Raw genomic sequence first — 26,848 nt, 5'->3', positions numbered from 1 at the left:
CGGATTTGGGGCTCAGAAAACCCACACGTTACTGTAGAGAAGCAAATGCATCCACAACGAGTCACTGTTTGGAGCGGTTTTTGGTTTGGCGGCATCTTCGGGCCATTTTTTTCGAAAATGAGCGAGGAGCCGCGGTTACAGTAAATGGCGATCGTTACCGTGACATGCTCAACGAGTTGTTTCCACAAATTGAAGAGGATGACATGGACGACATTTGGTTTCAACAGGACGGTGCAACTTGTCACACTGCCAAAGTTACACTCGAACTTTTGGCTACCGTTTTTGAATTCCGATATCAATAGGCCGTCTCGGAGCTGTGATTTAAGCCCGTTGGACTATTTTTTGTAGGGAACCGTTAAGGACAAATGCTATGCGAACCATCCAGAGACGATTGATGCTTTAAAACACCAAATCGAAGTTGCCATTCATGAAATTGGAGCCCAATCAATCGAAAATGTGCTTAAAAATTGGGTTGATCGAATGACCTACTGTAAAGCCAGTCGTGGCAGTCATTTGAACGATATTATTTTTCATTCATAAATGACAATGTTCAATCTTCAAAATAAAAAAAAAGTTTGAAAAAATATTGATTAGTTTTTTTTTTTTATAGCCGATTCAAAAAGCAAATTTTACATGGCCCACCCTGTAGGTCTGGACTTCCAGGCGGCCAATCCTCTGCGGCTATGAACCAAGGAATATTGTTTTTTAGTTAATGCTGGGTGGTTTTTGCCTTATGGGCTGCTCAACTGCTTCTTCACGCCTTCTAAGACATCTTCCCGGTACATTTTTGCCTCAGTCTTAACCGCTTTTCCGCAGAAATGAAGAGTTGCAACACCTTTACAAGAGACTTCTCGCCAAACCATTACGGAGGCTGGATGGTGGCTCCGCTAAACCCTTGGAACAACATTTTTTGCGTCTTTAGAAGTTTTAGCATAGATTTTGCCATTTTGCCGATTTGCTTATTCAAAACTTCTTCAAAAGTGAGAGTTTTCTCATCTGTGAAAAGAATATTTTCATGGCCGTTAACCGCGTGCCACCGAAGTAGATGACCAGTTGAGCGACGGAAGGCTTTCATGTGGAGATCATCTCTAATTAGTTTTGACATTGATCTGGTCGATACATTAATTTTCCTGGACGTGATTTCGAGCCCCGCGAGGATGACCACTTAACGCTTTCTAAATTTCCCACAAGACTAGCGATAGGAACAACGCATATTGCTTTCATATTTTTTTATAACGGAACTCTACTCGCAAGTTTTCATGTTTTCGGTCGCGCTTCCAATAGACCGACTGTACGTGTCGTGGTGATAGGAGTTCCTACTATTGTAACTTAAGTTAGCTTGCAGCGGTTGCCCATTATGGGATGTACCATTACACATATATAGCTATACACATTTGAGTAACACAATGGCCCTGGTATGGACATCGTTTCGTCGCTAGTCGCTTTGCCACCATGCCACAACACATAAAAATCACTTTAAAATAGACAAGTAGATAGCCGGATGGTTGTTAAAATTTTAACACATCATTCTTTTGTCTGTCATTTATCAACCATGGATGCTTGCGGACTGCATAGTAGCTTTGGTATGTTTATCCGCCAGCTCTGCAACGCGGTTTTCCGCACTGTCACGAGCATTCGAGCAGAGTGTTAAAATGTGCGAACTTCCTGCCAGCCGGGTTAAATTTATGTATTTACTTTAGCCAATTCGTTCATAATTATTTTTTCTTCATTTATTTTTCTTACTCCTGTTGCACCTGCGTGAGTATATAAGAGACATAATTTGGTAAGTATATAAAAAATCATCGGAATTCACAAAATTATTTTGCATGTCTATTTATCCGCTGGGTCCGTCACGCGAACGGTGGCATGCAACATGTGTTACTAAATATATTTATGTACATATGACCATTAGACCATTCTACTGTTGCACGAAGCGTGAACATCAAGGAGAGCAAGGGTTGAAAAAAACGGGTCGAGTAGGAGAAATATAAAAAAAAGTAAAAGTCTACAAAAATCATGGAAACATTGCATTCCCAGTTTATGACGAAAAGCACGTGCACCTGCAGTTCAGTTCTTTTTATAAATAAACTTATGAAATACAAATATCAACAGTGTTGTGCAGAACAAAAGCAACTTTTGCGGCTGGCTCAAACAAATTTGCTTGCTTAGCTATTAAATGTACTAATAACATAAATAAATAAAATTGAAAGCGTAAATAAGCTTTAAAAAAACAATTTATTAACACAAAAAGTCATTTTTTATCCTGAATTTATTTAAAGCGCTTAAGTTATTAAGTTGCCAAATCACCATTACCATCTAAAACCGATTGGGATGGTATAGCGATGTGCTCATTTAGTCGCACAGCCTATAATAAAAAAATTCCCCAAATATTTTTAAGTATTTTTTTTTTGTGTTAACTATTTTATGCTTATAAAATTTTTCTATCTCCTGCTTCATCACAGTGGAAAGAATACAGCCGCACCAAAGTCAGATTGTAAGCCTCTACAGCGAAGTTGAAGGAATCAGCTGATTTTCTGACCGTTATGATAGCGGTTTGTTTACTACAGAGGTCAGTAAAACCTGAGATTGCCTAAAAAACTAACGTAGCTATCGCCCATGTTACTTCGTTGCCGTCTGATCAACGACTGATTGGCAGAGGGATTGTACTCAACCATTGAGTAAATACTTACTCAATGAAGTCTTATTACTCACTCAATGATGCAATATTTTCTTCCTCTGTAAAATCCTCTATGACATGACACTCTCAGAAGTTTGTTTCGTATGACCTAACCCTGGCGAATTCATTAAAGGTGGTGGCACTAGACCAACAACAATGTTTTGTAGCTCAGGATGTCACGACAAAAGAAAGTTCAAATGAGAAAGCGAACTGCGTTGAACAACCGATATTTATTTGGAGCTTCAAGCATAAGATGATGGTGCAAATGGCTTTTCGTCATTTTATTTTGTGCTGACATCCTAGTGTATACGGCGAAAGAAAAAACAAATCATCTGTTGTCACCTTTAATAGATTCGCCTTGGCCAATCCTTGTAATCTATCATCTCTCATGAGAGCGCAAATATTTTCTATTACATTTGCATCGTGTGACTAGGATGGCCAAACGATGTTGATATACACTTTTTCAATATCCACTCGGTGCTTGTATGCCAGATGCATTTCAGGGGTAAATAAATATAATTTTCAATTTCGATTTGTTTAACATAAGCAAAATAATTTTCATGAAATTCAATATAAAAAAGGTTAGTTGCCCGCAGTCCCTACAGCTCAAATTCCAAATAAATATGTAACAAACCAGGAAACAAAAAACCTGAAGAGGAGAAAAACTAGCACAATTATTCGAATGCTGCAAGCAACTGCGCATGGAGTTATGGAAATGTGCAAAAGGCGAGTTCGATTACAGTGCAATCAACTATGATAACACTCGCAAAGCTTATATGAAAAGAGAAAACAAAATAAAATAGAAAATAAGAAATATCTTATCCAATATCCGCTTGAAGGAAACAGCTGTTCATATTAAATTTGTAAATTATCTATTACTCGGAACGAGCAAATGCTTGACGAGGTTTGACTATCTCATTTAAATGCTGTATTTGCTTAGCATGAAGAATGGAAAATATCAAACACTTCTTGAATAGTAACAAATTGCAATGCAATATGAACAAGCAGTTTTACGCCAAGTTAATAAATATACATAAATATAAAATACAAATTTTCAAGCTAGCTACGGAAATGCGCTCACTCAGTACATAAATCCCCTGCATACTACTTATTACCACCCTCAAGAGTTCGGAATGTGCTAGGGTCGATCACCCTCGGTAAATTACATGTAGATAGGAAATTATGAGCTGGGAGTCAATCGCCACCGCAGCATTACATATCGTCTGTCTTGGGACAGTTCAGTTTTGTTTCTTTCAGTTTGAAAGTCAATAGACGAATGGAAGGCAAACACGTTAGAATATTACGAATATTTTTTCCATGATGCATATACGAGTATTACGATGTCGGCACATGTCAAATAGTAGAAATTTAACTGTGCCCGTGTGTGGGCACATATACGACTACGACGAGAGTACTCTATTCCACTCAAGATCGATTCGTTCCGTTTAACACTTTCTGTAAGTAATTGGGTATTTAACTAAAAATTAAGTGGGAAAGTCCATAAATGATTACGTTAATTAGCACCAAGTGTTGTTACACGCTTAGCTGAGCTTTCGCGCCTATCTGTGGCGAACAGGTTTATGCCACCTCCGAATGGTTGATGATTTTTGTGAAAGGTTTCTTCATGGCGGAAGTAGGGGCCACCCAAAATTCCATATTTTAAGTCTGCAGTGAGTACCGAACCCATGACCAATCGAATAGTAGTTACGCACACATCCATTCAGCCTCGACATGTTGGTACAAGGTGGCGCAAAATTACTCATCAATTTTATTTTTGAACAACTTTTTTACTAAATAAAAAAAATCGTTTTAAGTAATTGAAATCTTTATCTTCACCTTTACGAGTTCAATTTGTTTAAATACTGCAGCTGTCTATTTCACTAGTGCCAAATATGATTGGCGTACGACGCCAATTGCAAATAGTTTAAATCTCCTGATAGAGTGATTAATTTTGCGCCGCCCAGTATGCACGTAGTAAATATTAGATTATCAATCAAGCGAACACAAAACTCAAGTTAACAACTTTTTGAACATTAATTTTATTAAGGCAATCTATTAACTGCTTATATACTCCAAAGACACAAACACCGTTAATTATTTCTTTTGACATTAGCCCTCAGATTCATAGCCATTCATTTTCATCTCATAAATAATTATTCAAATTAAGTACACAAAATTATGTAGTTAAGCCTGCGTAAAACAAAATATGACCTAACCATTTAATATTAAAGCATTGCTGTCCACAACAACAACAATAATAACTAGAATCAAAACTTTACCACAGAATTTTACGCAGCAACAGAAGAACTAAGAGTATCATCAGACCAAATTACTTGACAAAACAACTTTCTTTTGTATACATATATTGAAGCTAAATTAGTGAGGATACCGTCTATTTTGCTACGATGTTCCATACGGTGGAGAGAGCATAAAATGCTACCTTAGAGCTACTGCACAGCAACCAACCAAAGAAGGAGATGATAATCATGAAAATTAGAAAAGTTCGAAGAAGGCGAATAAGAAAATTAAGTGTGGCGCAGGGAGTTAACGGTAACACAAGGATAAGAGATGCACAGAAAATAGAAAGCAGAGAGACAACTAAACAAATGTTGAACGAACTTAAAATTCAAACACTCCTACACTTTTGGTGCTGTTAACACAATCACTCAACAGCACTGCCATGCTCTGTTAGGCGGACGAGAAGCTGTGATTTCAGGAAATAGACAACGGATATAAGTAATTGCTACATGAATATATATATGTTTACTCTATATATACATAATTGGCAAGTAGATCCTCGACCAAAATGGAGAGCTTCTGGTTGAAAATAAATTCGTATTAATAATACAAATTTGTTGCCACTTTGTCGCCACACTTTGCTGCTAATGCTGGCGAATGCCACTGAAAATCCGTTGTTAATAAACCGTGAAAAGCAAATCAGTGTAAAATTAAGTAACAAAAAGGAAGTCGAGATACTTTTCTATCTACACTCAAATACATACTTATAGTTGATGCGACAAGCCATGAATAAAGGAAGAAAGTTTGAATAGTGTCGACGGCGAGGCGGTAAAAACGTGAACAACTACTGCCGTCGTCATTAGTTACGGTAATTCAAGAAGCCAAATGAGCTTAGAAGTGGCAGTAATTGTCATTAATAAGAAGCGAAGCTTGAGCAGTAAAGTATTGTATGTGAGCATAACAACCAATAACCAATGCACTCGTGATGGCTATATGTATGTATGTGCATGTAGAATGATTACACCTATGCGTATTGTGCTCAAAAAGTACCTGAAACTTGCGAGAATTATTCCATTATTTAAAGTAATGTCAACAATAATTGATATGTATTTATTTCATCTTTCGAAGAACTTGGGCCGAATTTACTCCTGTACAACTTCTTTTTAAGAAGCTCTCGGAACTTGCGCGAGTTGGTTTTGGTCTCTATTGCCACAATCGTCACAAAACTTTTTTCGAAAAGTGGTTGAAGATGCTCATAACGTTTGCCTTGGTTTTGGCCAAATAGTCGCATTTAAGATAAGATGGCGCGGTGAAAAATCTCAATATAGCAATCAACGAAAATAGTCAACCAGCCTATGATTTTGAACCGACTTTGTCATTCTTCTGGGTCTTGGCTCAATACAATTTCAATTTCATGCTCATAGACCCCTGTCTAATTACTAATCTACGATGCCTTCCATAACACAAGCTGGCGCAAAATTAATCACCCTATCGGGATACTTGAAATTTTTGCAAATCAATCATATTTGACAATTGTGCACTAGACAGCTGCAGTATACAAGCAGACAAGCAATGGAACACGTAAAGGTCAATATAAAGAATTCCATCACTCAAAATCAATTTTTATTTAGTACAATAAAATAGTTAATTCATTTTGCGCCACTTTGTATATTATATAATTTTACAATTCATTTCGGAGTCGACTTTAGTCTTGACATAACGAAACAAAAACTATTGAAAATTCCCTTTTACATCTTTAGGCCGCTGTAAAACAGTTCTTTTCACTTTTTATTTTTACAAAATGTTTTGTGATTTATTTTTAAGAGAAGCACAAGATTTTAATAATTTAAAAATTTAAAAATTACCGGAACAACCGCTGATACTCTAACTCAACTGAGTTGAATTCTGTATTTTTTTTTTGTTTGATAGAGCCAAAAAAACTACTGCGTTCAACGCGTCTGAGCAGCCGAAAGGAAGTAATGGAAAAACGAGGCTCTACACAAAAATGCTTCGGGAGCTGGATCAAACGCTGGCATAAGTGCGTTGCAGTTGATGTGTCACTTATGAGGAATAAACTAGTTTTTTGAACCTTCTAAATATATTTTGGGAACTTTTTTATCAAGGTGGTGTGTACTTCATACTGTTAACAGCTATCATTAAACAAGTGATGCTTTGCAAATTCTTTCAAGTTCTTCGTAACCTTTAAGACGCGAAATGAATGCTAAAGTAGCGTGGGCGAATGAAATAAATTGTATCACTTTATGCCCATAAGCTTATGCGTAGGATGTCCCTTTGTAGTTTTTGTTGTTGACAACCCAAGAATGGCAATATTGTCGAAACATTAAGTTTATGCTGTTCTGCTCGCTTTGTATGCTATCCGCCCAAAAATCCTCTGTGCCTGCCGGTACAACGACTGTCGAATGTCGGTGTATTGTGTGGGCGAGCACATAAACGTGCGTGGAAGAGTGACATAAAATACTGATAAGGAATAACAAAACATGGGCAAGTTAAAGAATATAAATTTTTAGAAAAGGTTAAAATGTGAAAAGTTTTACGCATTTAAATGAGGGTTCAGCAAGCGAATTTAAGTTAACCCATGAAAGAAAAGCAGTTCAATAGCTTAGTCTAGCAAAACGGTAATCCAAAGTGGTTTTAAAGGTCACTCACACAAATTTTGCTGTTGTTTATAATTGTTAAAAAACTCACGCACTAACATAACATAAAAGAACAGAAAATCCATGTAATTGTAAATATAATATTAAATCTTGATTAAAATTAGCAAACGCCAACATCATCTTTCTGTTGTTGTGTTGCCATGGGAAGTTCCAAATACCGTAGTAACAGGCTGTTCTCACCAAATTGTGAACAGTCCCATTATTTTAGAAATAACCAACTGCATTATGTACGAGGTGGATAATACAGTAAAATGTTTGATTTGCGATATTCTGCATTGCACGGACATAATTCAGTGTTTGGAGTCAAAGTCAGTTGAATAGTTTGAAGTTAATATCGTTGGCGAAAAAGAATCCTTAAACATGAAACCGCGATCTGGAAAGTAATCTCATCTTACAGAAACAGCAAGCGCGTCTTTCGAAAACTCAGTTCGGGAAGTCCCAAAAGTACTCTGCCAAGTACTAAGTACAAAGTACTAAGATGACAAACGCACAACGACGATTACCCATTTAAATCTGCACCGATAAATGTTCTCTACTATAAAATATCCAAGATCAGACCGTTGACCAGCTCTGATTGGCTGACGTCACATAAGTCATGACAAGGGTTTACTAAAAATCTTTCGACCCTGGACACCGTATGCACAACGACTGATTGGTCGCGTATGTGAATACGTGCCTTCATAAAAGTTTAACACCGATTCTGAGCGGATATTCGACGGCAATGGTAGAGCGAGTACTCAAATCAAGGTAGAAAAACCGAACTGGGTGTATTATCGAGCAAATTATACGATTAGATAAAGTTCTTATATGATGCTCAAATAATGCAACAATAACAGCAGTAACGAACCTACCCCAACTCACTGTGCGGACTTTTCAATCTATGGGAAAAACTATAGTCAAAGTAAATACTTAACTCAAGTGAGCCGGACTGCTTTGGAAGGTAATTCAAAGTGATAAGCTAGAAAAAGAGTTTACCCCATGTTATTCTGATCTATTTTAAGCTTGCTTATAGCGTACCTAGTGTACCCAGCGGCTTTAGGAGGGCAGTTTAGTGCCAATTTCCACTCAACTTATTATAACGTCGCATCGTAAGCCCCCTTTCGGTATATAATATTTCGGTGCTCTTGTGTACAGACAAGAGGTTAGATAACAAAAAAAAGTATCACGATAACTGAGCCTATTTTTACTTGAACATAAACGTTCCAAAAACGTATTTTTAATATTATTGCCACAAAACTAAAGAAATACTTTCACCAGGCAGAATTAGCCGTTGCGTTTAATAATAAATTGCATCGTAAAAATCTACCAACCGTATGAAATCTGATTAAATAGCTAAGCCTGAGGAGCCCCATAGAGTCGAGTTTTAGACCGATACATCTCACAACATTTACGAACAGAAAAAGAGCTTAAAAAGGCATTAGACTAAAAATATTCAAAGAGAAAGCCGTTCTGGAAGACCCAGGTGGCTCTAAATTCTGGAGGTAATCGCTATTGGAAGAACCCTATGAGATAATTTACCTGTATAGCGAAAGGAACAAAGTAGGCATGCCTGGGAAGTGAGTGAGCGTGGCGAGTGACCCCAATAACAATCGGAAAGAAACTAGCCACTATGGAGATGAAATTTCTCGGTAAATAAGCGGAATCAACGCAGATCATTATGGAAGAGAGAGCTCACGGGCATCCACGCCAAGTGGAAACAATGACTTATACATGACGTAATCTACTATATTCAAGCAAGGTAAAGATCCAATTAAGATCATCAATGCGCAGATCGGCCGGCTGAGTTGACCAGCATTGCTGAAATAAACTTGGTCTGAAAGATTTGTGATTTAAAACGAAACAAATGGGAGAAATAATCAGAAGTGTCATATCGCCTTGGTATGTGTACAATCAGTGCCAGATGAATATCGAGATTTTTTACACGAGTTTTTGAATCTGTGTAGCGAAAACAAAAATTAATATCTGAACCGGATTATTACTGGAATCTGCACTAGGACCCATCACAAAGAACTTAAGTAAAAGCAGACAATAGCACAAAAGAGGTGAGGTGATAACCGTAATGTTACGATACCTTTACAAGCGTGGCTTCGAAACATTCAATTACATTCCTCTAAACTAAAAATAAAATTAAAATTATAATAAAACAAAATCGAATGAATTCTCGCAAAGCATAAAACTAAACTAAGTAGGTACGAATACCAAAAGGAATGCAAAGCATTTCAGCCGATCAATACATCGAACATCGCGCTGACAGCAGATTTTCAGTACTCAATATAAAAATGTATTGATGCATATTGAAACTATTTATTTTATGAAACTTTTGAATGCAAACAAAAACAAAAAATACATTCATTGCCACAGCCGCTGCCACAATCCTCTGGGCCTTAAGGTCACAAAACTAGTTGGAGAACAAACGTTGCAAAAAAAGAAGCAAACAAATTAGCATAAAAATATTTTCAACTGCCAACAAAAGTTCATTGCAGTGCACATTATGCAGTTTTATACAACACTTTTAATTTTTTTAATTTTTTTGTTGCTCTTATTGTTGCAGTTGTTGAACTTCGTGGCATTGTGGCGTGCGACTGTGTGCTTTTGTGTGTGGGCAGCACTGCAATAGAGAGCTGCATTTCATGGCAAGCAGCTGCAAGTCGAGCAGCTCGTTAACGGTCGGATGCTGCACTAAAGACAGCCTGCAGCTGTTGCTGTTGCCGCTGCAGCTGCAGCTGCAGTTACACTTGAAACTTTCCACACTCAGGTTGTTGGCTCGCTCTAGGCTGCACAAATTCTATGTTTGCTTTAAATGTTGAAAATGTTTAGCTTTTATTTTCAAGTCGCTTTTAAATTGTTCCGAGTTCAGTTTATTGAATTTAGCTATTGAAATAAAAATTCGAGTATTATCGAATTATTATCAGCTACTTGGGGTTTCGTACGTTTGGGGGTTAAGTGGGTTATTTAAATATTGCTTAAAATTTCAATTACTCAGGGTGCTTAATTTTGCATATTCCAAAAAAAAAACAAATCGCGATATGAAATGAAGATCACGTGATAAATTTTGTAAACTTTTTAATAACCTAATTTTTATTATTTAACAATTTTTTTTACATAAAATAACAGCAGCGAAACATATTGTAAAATTTTAACTATTTATTTATCGTTTATAAAGTTTTTTACATTTTTTATATAGAAGTAGTTCGTGCTACAACAAAAGCTACATAATTCAATTTTGGTATGATATTGCACAGGTTTAAACTGGCTTACAATTCGCATTAATTTTTGCTAATTTCTATGCAAAAAATTCGATCATTCGCCGGGCATTAATTACAAAGTTTGAAATTGCGAATGATTTGTTGAAATTGTTTTTAAATTTTATAATTTTGAATTTTATACAGGTTTTGTTATAGTATAAAATAAATTTTTATAAAAAATAAGAAATAAAGAGTTAGAACTTTGCAGAACTTGGCACTCCACCTTTGAGAAATTAAACCGGTTTTATCCTTTATGCTGACCAGAAATAAAGTCTAACATTTCCCTTTGAACCTGAAATACACGTATTCGGTTTTACATTTCAAAGCATTTGTTTACTGAAACCTTTTGAAATGGTCAGGCGGAAATAACACAGAGTGAAGCTGGATGGTTTTATGCTACATACAAATCTACACCAAGAGGATGGCGGGAGATATTCAAATAACACATCGGCCATGAAATAGTTATTTCTCAGAGCAGACATAAGGCAATGATGTTATGAAAAATGTATTAACCAACCTAAAAGAGTACAATTTCGATATTCTTTAATAATTTCCGCAAGTTTGAGCAACGTGAAACGATGGATGCTGAAATGACAAACCCAACTGAATATTTGAACAGCTTCTGAAATATAAGAATTGCAAGAAACTATCATGGCTATTTGGTCACCCTTTACAATGTCATCATACCCCGAGGCATAGTATCACTCAATCTCAACGGAACAATTACCCACTGCCAGCTACTATGAAGTAGAAAAATTTCACAAAAGTAATGATGATAATAATGGCAGTGAGTATGACAAAAAATGCAATTTGTTCCGCTTGTCACTGGATGTTGCTGCTCCCCTCTTGTACAACCATATACTCTCGGTGTCTGTCTCACGGTAGAAACCATCACTTAGTTTGTTCGCACACCACAAAGAGCTGAGGTCTGGTGTGCGTCTTCGCTTGGTGAAATTTTCAGTTGCGTATACGAGTATTTGCCTGTTAGACTACCTTGGCATGGGCTGACGAGAAAACGATAAAAATGTGAGAAGCGAAACAGAATACTATTTTTGTATATATCTATATACATATGTACACTTTGGAGCGTACGGGATACTGAAAATGCATTGTGACGGTAAAAAAAATGTCTGATGTTGTTATTCATAAAACTTGCAATTCTATTTCTCGAATATTCTATAGTGTATGTACGAGGTGTATTCAAAAAGTAAGGTGGCACTTCATTTTTCTCCAGAAATAATAATTAATTTCTTCCCTTCAAAGAAATCGAATAGCCTCAGAATGCGACGGCTATTCAGGTCAAAAATGAGTAAATATTCGGCAACTTTTCTAATAGTGATTTGACAATTTTCTAAAGCAATTTTCTTCACTGCATCGCGTTTTTATCTGTTGTGTACGTCTTGAAACGTCCAGAGCGAGGTTTGTCTTCGTTCCCAAGACAGTCGGTTCTACGTAACCGGAAGGACCCAGATTTATATCCAGCCAAGGACTGTCACCTCAGCAGCATTCCCAGTATATGTATGAGAAATGTTTATGCTGTTACAACAACAACAACAGGTTTGTTATTCGCATCTTGCCTGCCATCTTAGAAGAGCTTCCACCACTTGTAAACATTGTTTCCCCCTGAGTTGGCTCAGAGTTTTCCACTGTCAACATTTCAAGTGTTTTGGACAGGGTGAAAATAATTTAGAAGGCGTGGCCAACATCAGACTGTCAGTCGGCTTTCAGCGATATTGAAGGAATCAACTGATTTGCTGAAGTGACCGGAGTTATAACATTGTTTGCTTATGACAGAGGTCGCCAAAAACTGAAATTGTGCTGGTTCTACTTCGTCAGCGTCTGAACAACGATTGATTCGATGAGTGTGAGAATACGTGTTAAATGAGCGAGGAGAATCTGTTGCCGAGTACCTGATGACGTGGCAGCTGAAAAACCTAGTAATATATCATTCTTGGACGAAACTCGAAGCAAATTTGATGATCCATTTTTTTTGTATCTGTCGAAAAGAAACTAAATATGGCATATAGTTCAAACTGTCAACATATCTTCAGAGAATGTGCACCAGCATAAAAAAAAATCGAATGCACTTCGCCTGCGAAGTTTGAAGTAATCTCACTTCTTGAACACACCTCGTATAGTTAGAAGTCGGTTGGCTACTCTAATCCATTCAAATTGCGGCTTACCTGCAACACTGCTTAATATACATACATATATATTCACATATGTATGTATGCATATAATAGTTATGAAGCAAAGTTGAAATAAATATTTGTTGCTGTTGGTGATTTTTATCGGACAAGTGGAAAAAATTCAAGTGATGATAAAAGTTTAGACGAGCGGAAGTACATGCATACCTGAAAGTACAGAAGAAAAATGGAAATATGTCATTATGTATTGTATTTACAAAAGAATTTACTTAATAAAAAAATGAAGTAGTATTAATTCAGTACAATTGAAATGTATATGTATGTATTTTTTCTTGAATATATTAAAAATTATATGAATTTATTTACAAGTATGGACTTCGTACGGGATTTTACTACTAAGGAAAGGAAGTAATTTTTGTTTTCCATCTTCATAGGGTGTAAACGTGTAAATTGATGGATTTTTGAACGCGTAAACATGGAATATATTACACAACTGTCCATGCGGAAAGCACAGATTGTCTAAATTAAATTCGCACACATGAAGAGGAGACTGGTTTTCAGGGTTTGTTCATTGTCATCACAAATACCAACCGAGCATGAAACTGCAGCTTTTTAAATCTACGGCTATCACGGAATTCAGGGGAATACGAGATATTCTACTCCACACTTGCTATAAATATATATTATATTTTTTTTTGCTCAAACATTTCTCACATAACTAACTGGGTTTGAAAGGGTTGAATCTGGCTGCATGATTACCTACTTTACAATGACCTGTAAGGGTTGCAGTGATGCGTGAAATGTTTGGTCGAGAACATCCTAACAGATGATTCGTCCTTTGGATTTTATACGGCGGTCATGTTTTTTTTTGCTGTAATACATATAGTTAATTGCTTCCATCTTCTTTCGGCTAAAGCATGATCGTGTGAAACAATGGATGCTTTTATTGTATTCAGTGTGGGGGGGCTGCCACCGCCTCTGCTATGTCTAGTGTGAAACCTTTTCTTGCTAGCTCATCCGCTATCTCATTACCCCGTATGTTCCTATGACCGGGAACCCATATCAGAGTAATTCCAAGCCAATGACTAAGTAATTCTAGTTCCTCTCTATACTGTAAGACTGGTTTGGATGAAATGGAGTTGCACCAACTTCCTTGTAGAGTTTTAGTGATTTGCATGATTCTCTGAGCGCTAAACGTTCTGCCCGGAACACTCGGGCTTAGTCAGGAAGTCGAATTGACTGAGATAGGTTGAGAGGCTCCGAATGGAAGCCAGCTCCCACAACACAGTTCATCTTAGAACCGTCAGTATAGATTTCGATATCGTATCATCGAATTACCTTCCCTTTGCTCCATTCGGCTCTCTGTGGAAAACGTACCGTAAAGTCTTTCTTTAGGTCGGGGGCTGTGTAGTCTGATCCGTTTTTGAGCATCGAGGGTCCCTGTAGGAGGATCTTACTTTGACCGTACGACCTTGTTGTCCAACTTCCTATGTCTCTGAGTCTCACCGCGCTACAAGTTTTTACATGTAAATCTAATGGTAGTAGATGAGTTAGTACATTGCGCGCTTCAGTAGGACTGGTGCTAAGCGCTCCTGTATTTAATATACACGCTGTGCTTTATATCTTGTTCAGCTTGGTTTGGTTGTATTTCTTTCCTATTGCGGGCCACCAAACTAGTGTCGCATATGTTAGTATTGGCCTTACAATGGCTGTGTAGGACCAATTGGATAGTTTTGGTTGGAGACCCCATTTTTTACCCTACATTCTCTTACACGTATAACGTGCTATATTTGCTTTCTTTACCCTGCACTCTACGTTGGATTTCCAGCCTAGGTATTTTGCCTGTTGGGTTAGCGTAAGACTAACGCCGTTTAGTTTTGGGGGATTAAAGTTGTGTACCTTGGTTTTCTTAGTGAATAACATCAGTTCAGTTTTGCTCGGGTTTACACTTAAACCATAGTCTGTGGCCCCATTGCTGAGTGATACCAAATCTCCTTCCATAATCTCACTGATGGTGGTTGGAAACATTCCTGAAACCATGAGCACTATGTCGCCCGCGTACGCCACTACTTTAATTCCCTTTCGGTTGAATTTGGTAAGGATATTGTTGACAACTAGTAACCACAGCAGAGGGGATAAGACTCCTCCCTGAGGGGTTCCCCTGTTGACAGAGCGTTTTACTGTGCTTCTGCCTACCTCACCGATGATTATTCTAGTTTTAAGCATGTCCTCTATCCATTCGTTGAGACCTATGTCTGTGCCTAACATATTAAGAGCGTCATTTATGGATCTTAACATTGGGGCGTCTCTATTCGAGAAAGCGAAAGAGATGCTACTAACAAAACATAACCTCTATACGCGCTGGTAGTGCCATTTTTCTGACTTTGTATGGGCTTTTCAAACGACCCTCGCTTAAGTCTTTGGTAGAGATGCATCGGAGATCTACCCGGATTTTAAATAAATAAATCTAAGGTCAGAGGCAACAACCGCCTAAGTCTACTTAAGAAAGAATATGCATGCAACCATATTCCTCTAAAAAATATATATGTATATATGCAATTTCCTCATGCATTCCTAACAGTATTTTTTTTTTTTCAATGTTATCAATAAAAATATTGATATCTGTATACTGTATCTATATCTATATATATAAAAATGAAATGATTTTCGTTTGTACGCATTTTTTGAGCCGATACGAGGCCAATTTTATTCGTTCTTTTTTCATATTATAGGGATCCACTAGGGGAAGGTTTTTAGCAAAAAAAAATTTCTTTTAAATATTTTCTTCATACAAAAAAAAGAAAAAATCAAAATATTGTACAAAACAAAACTTGCTCGATTCTTAGATTAAAGTAAGTTTCGAATCGACATTCATTTTATGTGTACAACTTTTTTTGAATTTTTCGTTATTGTATACAGAAATTTCAAATGATTCGAATGAAAAATTTTTTTTTTTTTTATTTCTTCCATAAAATATTACACCTGTCGTTAGACAATAAGTAATTTGATTTACAAAAAGATGGAATGAAAGTGATATTGAAGGGCCGATGCCCCCAAGCTCATTTAGAAGAAATATACATATTATTTAAAGACAAGTGGTTAACAAACAATGACATATACGATTAGTTGACAATTGATTACAAGGATTTTGCAAGATCTGTTGGTGTTTGACGGTTAAGCCGACTTTGGGTAGATTTTTCTTTATTTGGTAGTCTTCTCATCATAGGATTTGTATGCCTTAATAGTCTATTTATGTGTCTTCTGCTAGCGCTTTGTATTGTTTCATCAATAGTATCGATGTCAAGGTCGCGATGAATATCTGCGTTAGGTATGTACCAAGGTGCATTAGTTAAGGTCCTAAGTATTTATGAAAATAATTTTTCAATTCAATTGAGCAATGCTTTCTTTGACCAATTCTATATGGAAATGAATGCGTTTGCAAACGATGTTTTCGGCTATGAACAAATGTTGGAATCGAATGAAAAAGGAAAGAAACGCGAAATGATAAAAAAAATTCTTGGAAAATTTAAAATGAATGGTGCTTCATTGGAAAAATTCAAAGGTAATAAGAACATACACAAGATAAAGTTAGAATTCGAATTTTTAGATTTATTTTGTTTATTTCTCATTTTTTCAGAAGAACACCACACAACAACTCATTCCAACTCTGATTTTGAAATCCTGTTGGAATTGGTGATCGATAATTTTGTCACTATAATGGTCAATGGAAATTTGCGTGTATCAGACCCTGCATATTATTTACCATATCAACTTTTTATGGAACATATGGACCAAATGAACACAAAAAAATAATTTAGTTTTGTTTTGATTTTTTGCAACATTTTGGTTTTCAGTTAATACAATAAAAACAATACTGTTTTTTCGTGAACACAAAATTCTAAATTTATTACGTTGTTTGTTTAGAATTTTTTTAGAAAAAAAGTAAATTTTTTGGTTTTGAGGAAATTTGTTTATTGTTGCTATTTGTGAAAGCGTAGATATTTGTAAGTATTTGACTATAATCTTAAAAGTTAATGGAATACCACTATGACACATAGAAAACATTTTTTCAAAGGGGTGTTTTTCGAAAATTATAAAAAAAATTGTTTTCAAAAATTTTGAAGAAATAAAGTAAAATAAAATAATTTCGAAAGCATGAAATTTTTTCAAAACCAAATTTTCCTCAAAAAGATAAAAGAAATTTCTTCGAAGAGGTGTTTTTCTAAAGTTACAAAAAAAAATTTCAAAAATTTTAAACAAATAAAATAAAATAAAACTTTTTCAAGGGTATGAAATTTTTTCAAAACAAAATTTTCTGAAAACCAAACAAAATAAAAAAAAAGGTGTTTTCAAAGCATTTCATATTCCACTATTAATAGAGAATACATTTTTTCGAGGGGGTGTTTTTCAAAGCGGAAAAAAATCTTTTTTAACAAATCAATTTAAACTTTTTTCAAGAACAAAATTTTCTTAAAAACGTTAAATTAAAAAAAATAGTTTTTTCAAAATATTTAATTTTCAGCAATTAACTGAGAAGAAATTTGTTAGAGCGAAGTGTTTTTCAAAACTTCAAAAAACACTTTTTAACCAAAAAAAATAAACCTTTTTTCAAAAACAACAGGAATGATAACATTGCCTAACAATTTCTGCCCTTTTGCACAGTCTAAAGCGGCATTGATACAGAGTGTATTTCCAAACATAGTTCAACATTACAAAAACCATGATTGACTCAGCGAAAGAGCAATTTTAGCTGGGAAAAATAAGGACGTCAATGATATAAATTCAGCTATTTTAGATCAAATACCTGGTGACATAGTTGCGTATAAGTCAATGGACACTATTACTGATCAAGATTTTTTTTTTTCTTTTATTTCAAACATAATAAGTAAATTACAATGCTTAATTACACTACAACTAGTTCAGAAACTAACGAGCAGTTTGATTCGAAAATAAATTACAATTGATAAAAAGAAATTACAAACAATATTTCTTATTTTCTGTTAATAGCCAGCAAGTTCATGTGGTTTTTTCCTCTTTAATCTTCGAACTGGGCACGGGTTACTAAGGATGCTCCTAGCTTCTTCGTTTACATGCTCCATGATTCGTTTACTGATCAAGATGAGGTCGTAAATTATCCAACTGAATTCTTAAACTCATTCGATTTGCCAGGCTTACCACCTCATAATTTACGATTAAAAATTGGAGCACCGATTGATATTAATGTGTCACGACTTTGCAACGGTACCAGACTTGCTGTGAAGAAGCTAATGGGTAACGTTATCGAAGCAACAATTTTGAAAGGGAAGTACAAAGGAGAAGATCACTGATTCCGACGGGTTTACCATTTGATTACAAATGTTTGCAGTTCCCTATTCGCCTTGCCTTCGCTATGAGAATTAATAAGGCGCAAGGACAGTCTCTACAAATGTGCGGTATTAATTTAGAATACCCAATTTTTTCTCACGAGTTAGCAAACCATCGTCATTATTCACGCCAAAGATGAAAAAACCAAAAACGTTCTCTACCAAAAAGTGTTACAATAAAGTTCGAATGAAATTGTATCAAAGAATTTGCTTTGTTTCGTATTAATTTTATTCTCTTTCAGCAAATCATTGAATTTATCGTCTAGCGAAGCGGGCGAGGGTACGCTAGTATATAAATAAATATCTGTATATTTGTATCTACAACTTTATGTAGTACATAAAGTGTTTTTATTTTCAAAATCTTAATCGGTTTAAAAGGTTTTTATACAAAATGCACAAAAATAAAAAATAATTAAATATTCTAAACTAAAATAATGAAAGTCATAAAATTACTAAAACAATGACAAATTTAATTAAATTAATGCAATTTCAGAAGCGTGCCCAACCTAACCACCATCGCACTCACTCCGATCTGCCCCGTTGCCACATTTTAATTATATGCAACACTCAGCAGTTTCATAAATAATTTCAAATGATATTTCTGACTATAGCGAAGCGCACAGTTCAACAAGTCAGCGAATCTTCAACGGCTCAAAGCACAGTGTAGAGGAGCGAAGCAACAACCGTTACCGCGGCCGCTGACATAACCTAAGTTAATGCTTTTCCCACTGCCTATTGCTGCTGCCACTAACGGCTGACATTGGCCCCAAACGCACCGGCGAGAATGCGAGCCACTAATGACTTTTGCAGCCATTGCCGACAGGCAGATTAACGAATAGCAAACGAGTGAACGGCGCGTACAAGTGAGTTAAATTGAATTGCGTGGGTGGGACGAGTTGTTGTGCTGATTGGGCGCAGAAGGCAGCTGTGTGTCACTACAATGAGATACGAAGAGCTGAGGTGAGCGTACAGCCAAAGTTCGCTGAACTGTTGAGGATTTTCCAACTAAAGTGTGAGAAATGTAATCGTTGTTGTTGATGTTGTTGTTATCAGTGGCATATATGTACATATGTACATAGTTCCCGACGGTTTTGAAAGGATTAAACGGACATTATATGACAAATGTCTGCGCGTAAAAGGGTTGAAAATAGCAAAATTTAATTGAATTTTAAAACACAATAAATGCGTAGATTTGGGAATAAATACAATATTTTAAATATATATAACTTACAAAACTAGTTAGTTTGCTAGTTTATACTCCAAACGTAAATAATTCGCATGCGGGCTCTGGAAATTATGGAATAAATTAAATTACATATTAAAGTAATTTTGTTTAGTAGGATTAACGATTATAACGAGTATGAATTAAAACGAACCAAATACGATTTCCCGGAACATCTCGGCAACATGCGCCAGGCTTTCGCGCTCATTTGTTTTAAATATATACATATGTACATATGCATACTTTTTTTACGCCCAAATATCATTGAAAATTTCAGCAGAAGAATCGACATCAGAACAGACACGGGATGCTCCCTGATGTCTCCCCTGCACTACCTTCACAGCGAGGCTTCCATGTTCCCGGTTAAGGAGCACAGTAAAATGATCAGCAGGGCAATTCCTGTTGTGTTGTTACCACAGGAATCACACTTTCAGACACGTCCTACAGCCTGAACCACCTCTCAGGCGAGTCAGAAGGCATCTCTTCTGATGAGATCCAGAACCAAACCTGAGTACAATCGCTGGGTCGAACAGTATACAGACAGACATTTAACGCTTTTTGTCGGGAGTCTCCTACCACCTTCCAAAACTACCGACGACCGAATGCCATCATCGGAGTTCAACTGCCTACCCATTCCAGACGAAAAGCTTCAGCTGTCTCGTGAGGCTCGCGTAATTTTGACTTAATTACTAATTGTAGCCGGTTAACCTCCTAGAGAACCGACCCCGACATACTCAATATATGTCCCGCATGTAAAGGTACGCCGCACGATACCAACCACTTATTCACATGCTCTCTTAAACTCTTACACTCTGGACCCAACTCGTCGAAATAGCATGTTTGCTCGGCTTACCGTTACACCGCACTGACCAGACTCAATGTAGTGCTACAACAACAACAACATCAACATAAGCGAGCACCCTGAAGACATTTGATATATGTATATTATTTACCAAAAATAAATTGTAGACCTCTACAACATATGTAAATAAATATATATGTATGGCAGTAAACAGATGCCTATCGAATTAAAAAACAGCAACTCAAAGCTGCCCATTTTAGAAAAGCTCTAGCGACTTTATCACGAACGGAAAAAATTCCCCATTAAAGCGAAACACGTAGCTAACACTTCATTCTACATTTTCCAGAAACGTTTGAAACTCTATTGTAACAAACTAAACTGCGGAACAATAAAAAATGCGTTTCAATGAACCAAATTACAGTGAATTTTCAAGATGCAATTTTCTTGCGATACATTGTTGATTTATGCACTTACAAATGCATCTATTTCCAGCACCCGCAACACTACAGACCCCTTCACTGTCTCCACTCTTCGCCTCGTCTCTACTCTTTCACTAGTTTTTTATTTCCTCTAACGCTAATGTTTTCTTTAACACTTGAGTGCATTTTCCGACCTGCGTCAATGTAATTCACTTCCATTTCAAATGTACGCACTTTCATGAGATTTCAATAGAAAGTCAACTGCTTCCCATAAATTCATTCATTTTCATTCTTGCTTTTTTTGAAAAATATTCTTTTGAGTTTTATTTTCTGTTTCGCATTCATATTTATTTCGCTTTCAATTCAAAGCTCTTGTCTCTATAAAAGCAAGCAGCTACCGAGAACGCAAAAGCGACGCCTACCTTCTCAGTATTGTTTAAACATGTTTTTTTTTTTGTCGGATTGTGGTTGCGGTTGCATAACAAATACAAAATGTTTGATTCGTCAATGGTATGAAAATAGGGAGAAGTATTGCATGCGGCTAACCGCATTGGTAACGCAGAGCAGTTGAATCGGGTAAGGATGCAGTTGACAGCGTAGCTTGTAAATTTTGCATAATGCGTACAATTGCAAAATGGTTTAAGAATATTATATGTAAGTATACATTCTGTAAAAAAAGTGCCGGGAATTGTTTAATAAAACGCAAAATAATTGTTTAATCATCAAAATTTACATGCCGCCTTAAAAATAGGCTCCATTCGGAGCAATACACACAATTAGTCCAGTCATCAAAGCACTTTTTAAACGCGTCTGGAGAGATCTTTTCAGATCCTTCAGCGAATCCTCCCTAATGGCCTCTATGGACTCAAAGCGGCGTCCACGGAAAGGAAATTTAAGTCTTGGGGAAAGGAAAAAAGCACAGGAGGCTAACTCCAGTGAATACGGTGGTTGTTCGATGACATTTCTTGAGATTTTGGTCAAAAAATGTTCACACTATGAGCCTTGTGAGATGGTGCGTTATCATGGTGCAAGATCCATGAGTTTTTTTTCCACGAATTGGGCCGTTTCCTACGCATTTTCTCCCTCAAACGTCACATAACTTCCAGATAATATCTTCGTTTACCGTAGAACCATTTGGAACGAGTTCCGGAATTCCGAGTGCACAACACCATGATAATCAAAGAAAACGAGAGGCATGACTTTCGCCGACTTTGACGTGGTTTTTTGGGTTTGGGCTCATGTGGATGGCGCCATTCAGCTGCCTGCTGACTGGTTTGCATATCAAACTCATATACCCACGTCTCATCACCTGTTATGATGCAATGATGCGCTGGATAAACGTTGGTTCCGAATTCTCTTGATCAAGCATGTCTTCAGCCACCTTCTTGCGATGAATTTTTTGAAAGAAATTCAACTCTCAAGGAACGAGTCGAGCAGTCACGCGTCTCATGCTCAATTCATTCGTAAAACAAGCTAAGGTCACGATCTACCTCCCTCAAACTTAAATGATGGTTTGCAAAAGCCTTACACCACGCGTAGACCCGTGGTTGTGATAAAGTACACTCGCCATAGGCTTTCTGCAACATTTTCAACGATTCCCGTTTAAAACACAAATCTTAGGGCAAATTCTTTGTTCGATATATTTATCCATAGTGAAAATCGCAAAGGACACCTGCCGTTGACTGATATAATTAAATGCCAAAAACAAGCTACTTGTAATTGACAGATCACGCCCAAACTGTGCGACACTATAGAGGTCAGTTGTATCAACATTCCAGGAAAACAAAAACTGTTGACATACTTGTATGTGTAACGAGCGCTTTTTAAATGAACAATTTCCGATATTTTTTTAACAGAATGTATGTACACATGTATGTGGTAAGAATGGTGATGCAGTATAAGTATTATAAACTCAGATAAATTTTCATGACAACCGCATATCATAGATACTTACATACATATAAGATCACATCGACGAAAAGTGGGATTTGTAAAGCGGTGAGAGTGGTTTAATAGTGTAAATAGTACGTACTGAAATAGAGAAATATGAGAAAATGATAATTCTAACATTTTAACAACCAGATCAACAAAAAGCTATGCGACAACCAGATTTATTACGTTAAGAGTACTCCACTTCCGAGAAATTCTAATTTTGATTTCATTTTTCATTCAGCTTGCAAATACTTAAATAAATTACAAGCGAAGTCTAAAACCTCTGGTTGCTACTGTCGTCAGTTTTTCTTATGGTGAATATAAATCAAGCGAAATAATATAGCTAAATATATCGGATAAACCAACTTCATAATTTTTATTCTAAAATGGCTGCATAATGTTTCCTTGAACTGACTTTTCATGTATATGTAAGTATATAAATGTATGCAAGGGACAACAGGTGCTTCCGTTAAAATTTTATTTCGTATTGTGGCAACTGAGTGATATTTTTATGGTGAATCGGGAGTCTCAGTTCTCAAAATAGCGCTAAAAGTAAATCAAATAAAAATACCACTCACAACTTTCTGAAAAGTCCTGTTGGATATGGAAAAGTTAAAAGAACTGGTCCGAAGTCTAAGATTGACGACAGGTGTAACAGAGAGATAAAACGTTTGGCTGTCAATAAAAATATCAGTCCTAACTAAATTAGATGTGAACTACCTCTCAATGTTACGAAGAGAAGAATACAGCAAATTTTGAGTGAAAATTCGAATTTCAGATATCAAAATAGACTAGCTGAACCGAAGCTTACACCACGCCACAAAGCGCTGAACTCGAATTCGCTAAAAATCATCAGTTCCGGAATGATTAATGGGAATCCATAATTTTTAACAACCCATATTGTCAATGGTTACAGAATCGGGCTGTTAAATGACTATTGTAAGGTGGATGCGCTAAGTGTTGCGTTAAGGTATGTCTTAACGTAAAGATGAATAAATTGAGTCATAAAGTAAAATACATATATGGCAAACAATGCATTCTTTCTATTAATACATTCATTAAGCCGTACATTAAATTAAAGTGTACGTCTATCATTAAGCTTTCATTAGCATAAGACGATGCACACGCCAAAAAGTATGCCAAAAATTGTGTTATGCTATATACTTAGTCCTACCAAAGTTCTGTAACACGTTAAGTCCGTTATAGATATGAAATATTAATATTTTTTTACTAAAATTAGTTTTATTTAATAATGTTAATATTAAAAAAAAAATTCTAATTTTTATTGGAAATAGTCACCATTCACATTCACGCAAGCCTGCAAACTATTAAACCATTTAGCCATTGTAGCATAGCACGCACGGTTTTCATGGATATTCACGTCGCTGCTCGTACCAAAGATTGTTTGAGACTCTTCCTGAATCTGAGAAGTCTTCCTCAGGACAGGTTCTCCAATTCTGCCCACAAATCGTAGTCCAATGGATTCAGATCTGGACTTGGAGACGGCCAATATTTTGCGGCTATGAACAGCGGAATATTGTTTTTTAGTCACTGCTGTATGGTTTTTGCCTTATGAGCTGAAGGTGAATTTTTCTGGAAGATCCAACACTCTCCATTGAAGAGAGTACTGCTCAACGACTTCACCACGCCTTCTAAGACATACTCCTGGTACACTTTTGCACCAGTCTTAACCTCTTCTCCGCAGAAATGAAGAGCTGTAATGCCTTTACAAGAGACTCCCACCGACTGGATGGTGGCCACGCTGAACACTTAGAACAACGTCTTTAGAAGTTTTGGTGCAGATTTTTTCGTTTTGCTTATTAAAAACTTCTTCAACAATGAACATTTTCTTATCTGTGAAAAGAATATTTACATGCGTTGATCGCGTGCCACCGAAGAAGCTGATTTTCGAGCTGTCTAATTTTCTTCAACTGACCAGTTAAGCGACGGAAGATTTTCATATGGAAAGCATCTCTAATTAGTCCTTACATGGAACTAGTCGATACATTCATTTCTCTGGGCATGATTTTCTGTTTCTAAGGGGATTTCTGGGAGTTCTTTCTCGAACGGCTTTTATGGTTGCGCTTGTTCGAACCACGCGAGGACGACCACTTCTTTTTCTGTCTGACACTTCAGACGTTTGCGAAAAACGATTGATCGTGTGCGGTAAACAAACATTCTCGAAATATTAATTTTTTTCAGCAATTCGTAAATCTCACTTGCACCTTTACCACACTTTTGAAGGGTAATCACTGCAGTGCGATTTTCCTCAGTTCCCCACTCCATTTTCCACGAAACAGAATATAATTTATGAGTAGACAATGTATACAAATAAAAACAAAAATAACGGAACTTTTTTCTGCATTGTAAAATTTGTCACAGGATTTATGGCAAGACTAAGAATATATACTAGTTAGGATAAAAGTATACTTTAAATGTATGCGTTAAGTTATGTAGTAAAATACAAGTTTATACGCAAAGCTATACGATAAAATATGGGTTAAATAGCAGTACATGCTAAGTTATGCTTTATGATAGACGTTTAAGTATCCGTGAAAAGACAAAAGTCAAGTCTACAATAAATCATACGATGAAGTATCGCGTTAATTATAAGTTAAAATATGTATTGAGAAATGAGTTAAATTACAACTAAAGATCTAAGTTCAGATATACGGTAAAGTATACGTTGTATAATATGCATTAAAGAGTCTGTAGGGAGGGTTCCAGACTATCGTCACATATTCCATTACCGATATTAATAGTATTGTTAAAAGCGCTTGAGTAATATATACTCGTAGATGATTGAATAATGCAAGCGCAACAATTTCAGCTTCATTAAATGAACACTAAAATTAAGCTGTTGAAAAGTTACTGATTAAATGAATCAAATAAATGAGTAAAATGTTTACTTTTTGTATTGTCAGCAATTTTTCTAGGTCTTATTTTTATTTAATTTTTTTCTCATGCGGTTGTGCAAGCAGCCATGGTTGGTTGACTCTTTTAACGGAAACTACTTAAATTAGCAGTTAGTAAGAATAATAAAGTAATTAATCATTCGTTGTTTTTGTGTAATGGAGAGCTTGTTTAATTGGAAAATGTTCTCTATGCCAATTAGCTCTTTTATTTTAGGGGCCAATAGTTTTAGTTAATTTAAACCATAGTTGGTGCCTCACTGCAGTCACTTTATGACACTCTGCTTTTATGGCTCAATAGAATGTGGAGTTTAATTGCCGTATTTCACAATTTAAAAAACAAAGAAGTGACCCAAGGGACGTGGTAATTAAAAATCTAAGTAAATTTTACACGATCAAAACAATAGCTGGACACTTAATCCCATTCATGGTAGCAAAACAAAAAAAAAATATTTGTAACGAAAAAATAAATAAATAAAAAATAAAAGTTTTTGCTAGGTTGGGAATGAATTCTCTTTACAAGTGTACTTTTAGTTTTTATTTATTTATGTTTTCGTTCAAAAAAAAATTTTTTTTTTTGCTATTTACGACTTTTTCACTTTTTTATTTTATTACTTTATTTTAATTTTATTTTTATGTGTTTTGCTGAATTTTTTATTTTATTATTATTTTTTATTCAATTGTTCCATTTCGTTTTTATTCTTATCTTTTTTTATTATTTTCCATTTTGTATTTTTTCCTATTATTATTTTTTAATTTTTTTATTTATTTTATTTTCTTATTTTTTCATTTATTCTTTTTTTCAATTTTTTTTAACTTTTTTTATTTTTTTCAACTTGTTTCATTTTATTAATATACTTTTTTTAAATTTATTAATATATTATTTTTGTTTTTTTTGATATTTATGTGTTTTGCACAATTTTTTATTTTATAATTTTTGTTACTAAATTTTTCCATTTCTTTTTTATTCTTATATTTTTTATTATTTTTTATTTCCTGTTTTCCATTTTGTATTTTTTCCATTATTTACTTTTTTTTATTTATTTTTTTTTCATTTATTTTATTATTAATTTTTTTTATAGAACCTTTTTAGTTTTTAATTTTTTTTTTTATATTTTGTTTTATTTTTTTTAATTTTTTATTATATTATTGTTTTCAATTTATTTATTTTTATAATTTTTTTATTTTTTTTTTCCATTTATTTTTTTTTTAATTC

General features: G+C 35.5%; 1 protein-coding gene across 1 annotated transcript in view; it reads right to left on the bottom strand.

Moving 5' to 3' along the window:
- The window catches only part of LOC129242814 (mucin-5AC-like), a 166,868-nt gene that overhangs the window by 42,100 nt on the left and 97,920 nt on the right, over positions 1–26,848 (bottom strand). Inside the window, exon 3 of the mRNA XM_054879670.1 lies at positions 13,019–13,189. The gene's annotated coding sequence lies outside the window, so the exon portion shown is untranslated. The remainder of the gene's footprint in view (positions 1–13,018; positions 13,190–26,848) is intronic.

Source organism: Anastrepha obliqua, chromosome 3 (genome assembly GCF_027943255.1).
Source record: "Anastrepha obliqua isolate idAnaObli1 chromosome 3, idAnaObli1_1.0, whole genome shotgun sequence".
Lineage (NCBI taxonomy): Eukaryota > Metazoa > Arthropoda > Insecta > Diptera > Tephritidae > Anastrepha > Anastrepha obliqua.
Note: the sequence above shows the minus strand (reverse complement) of the source record. Positions and strands in the feature narration are given on the sequence as shown.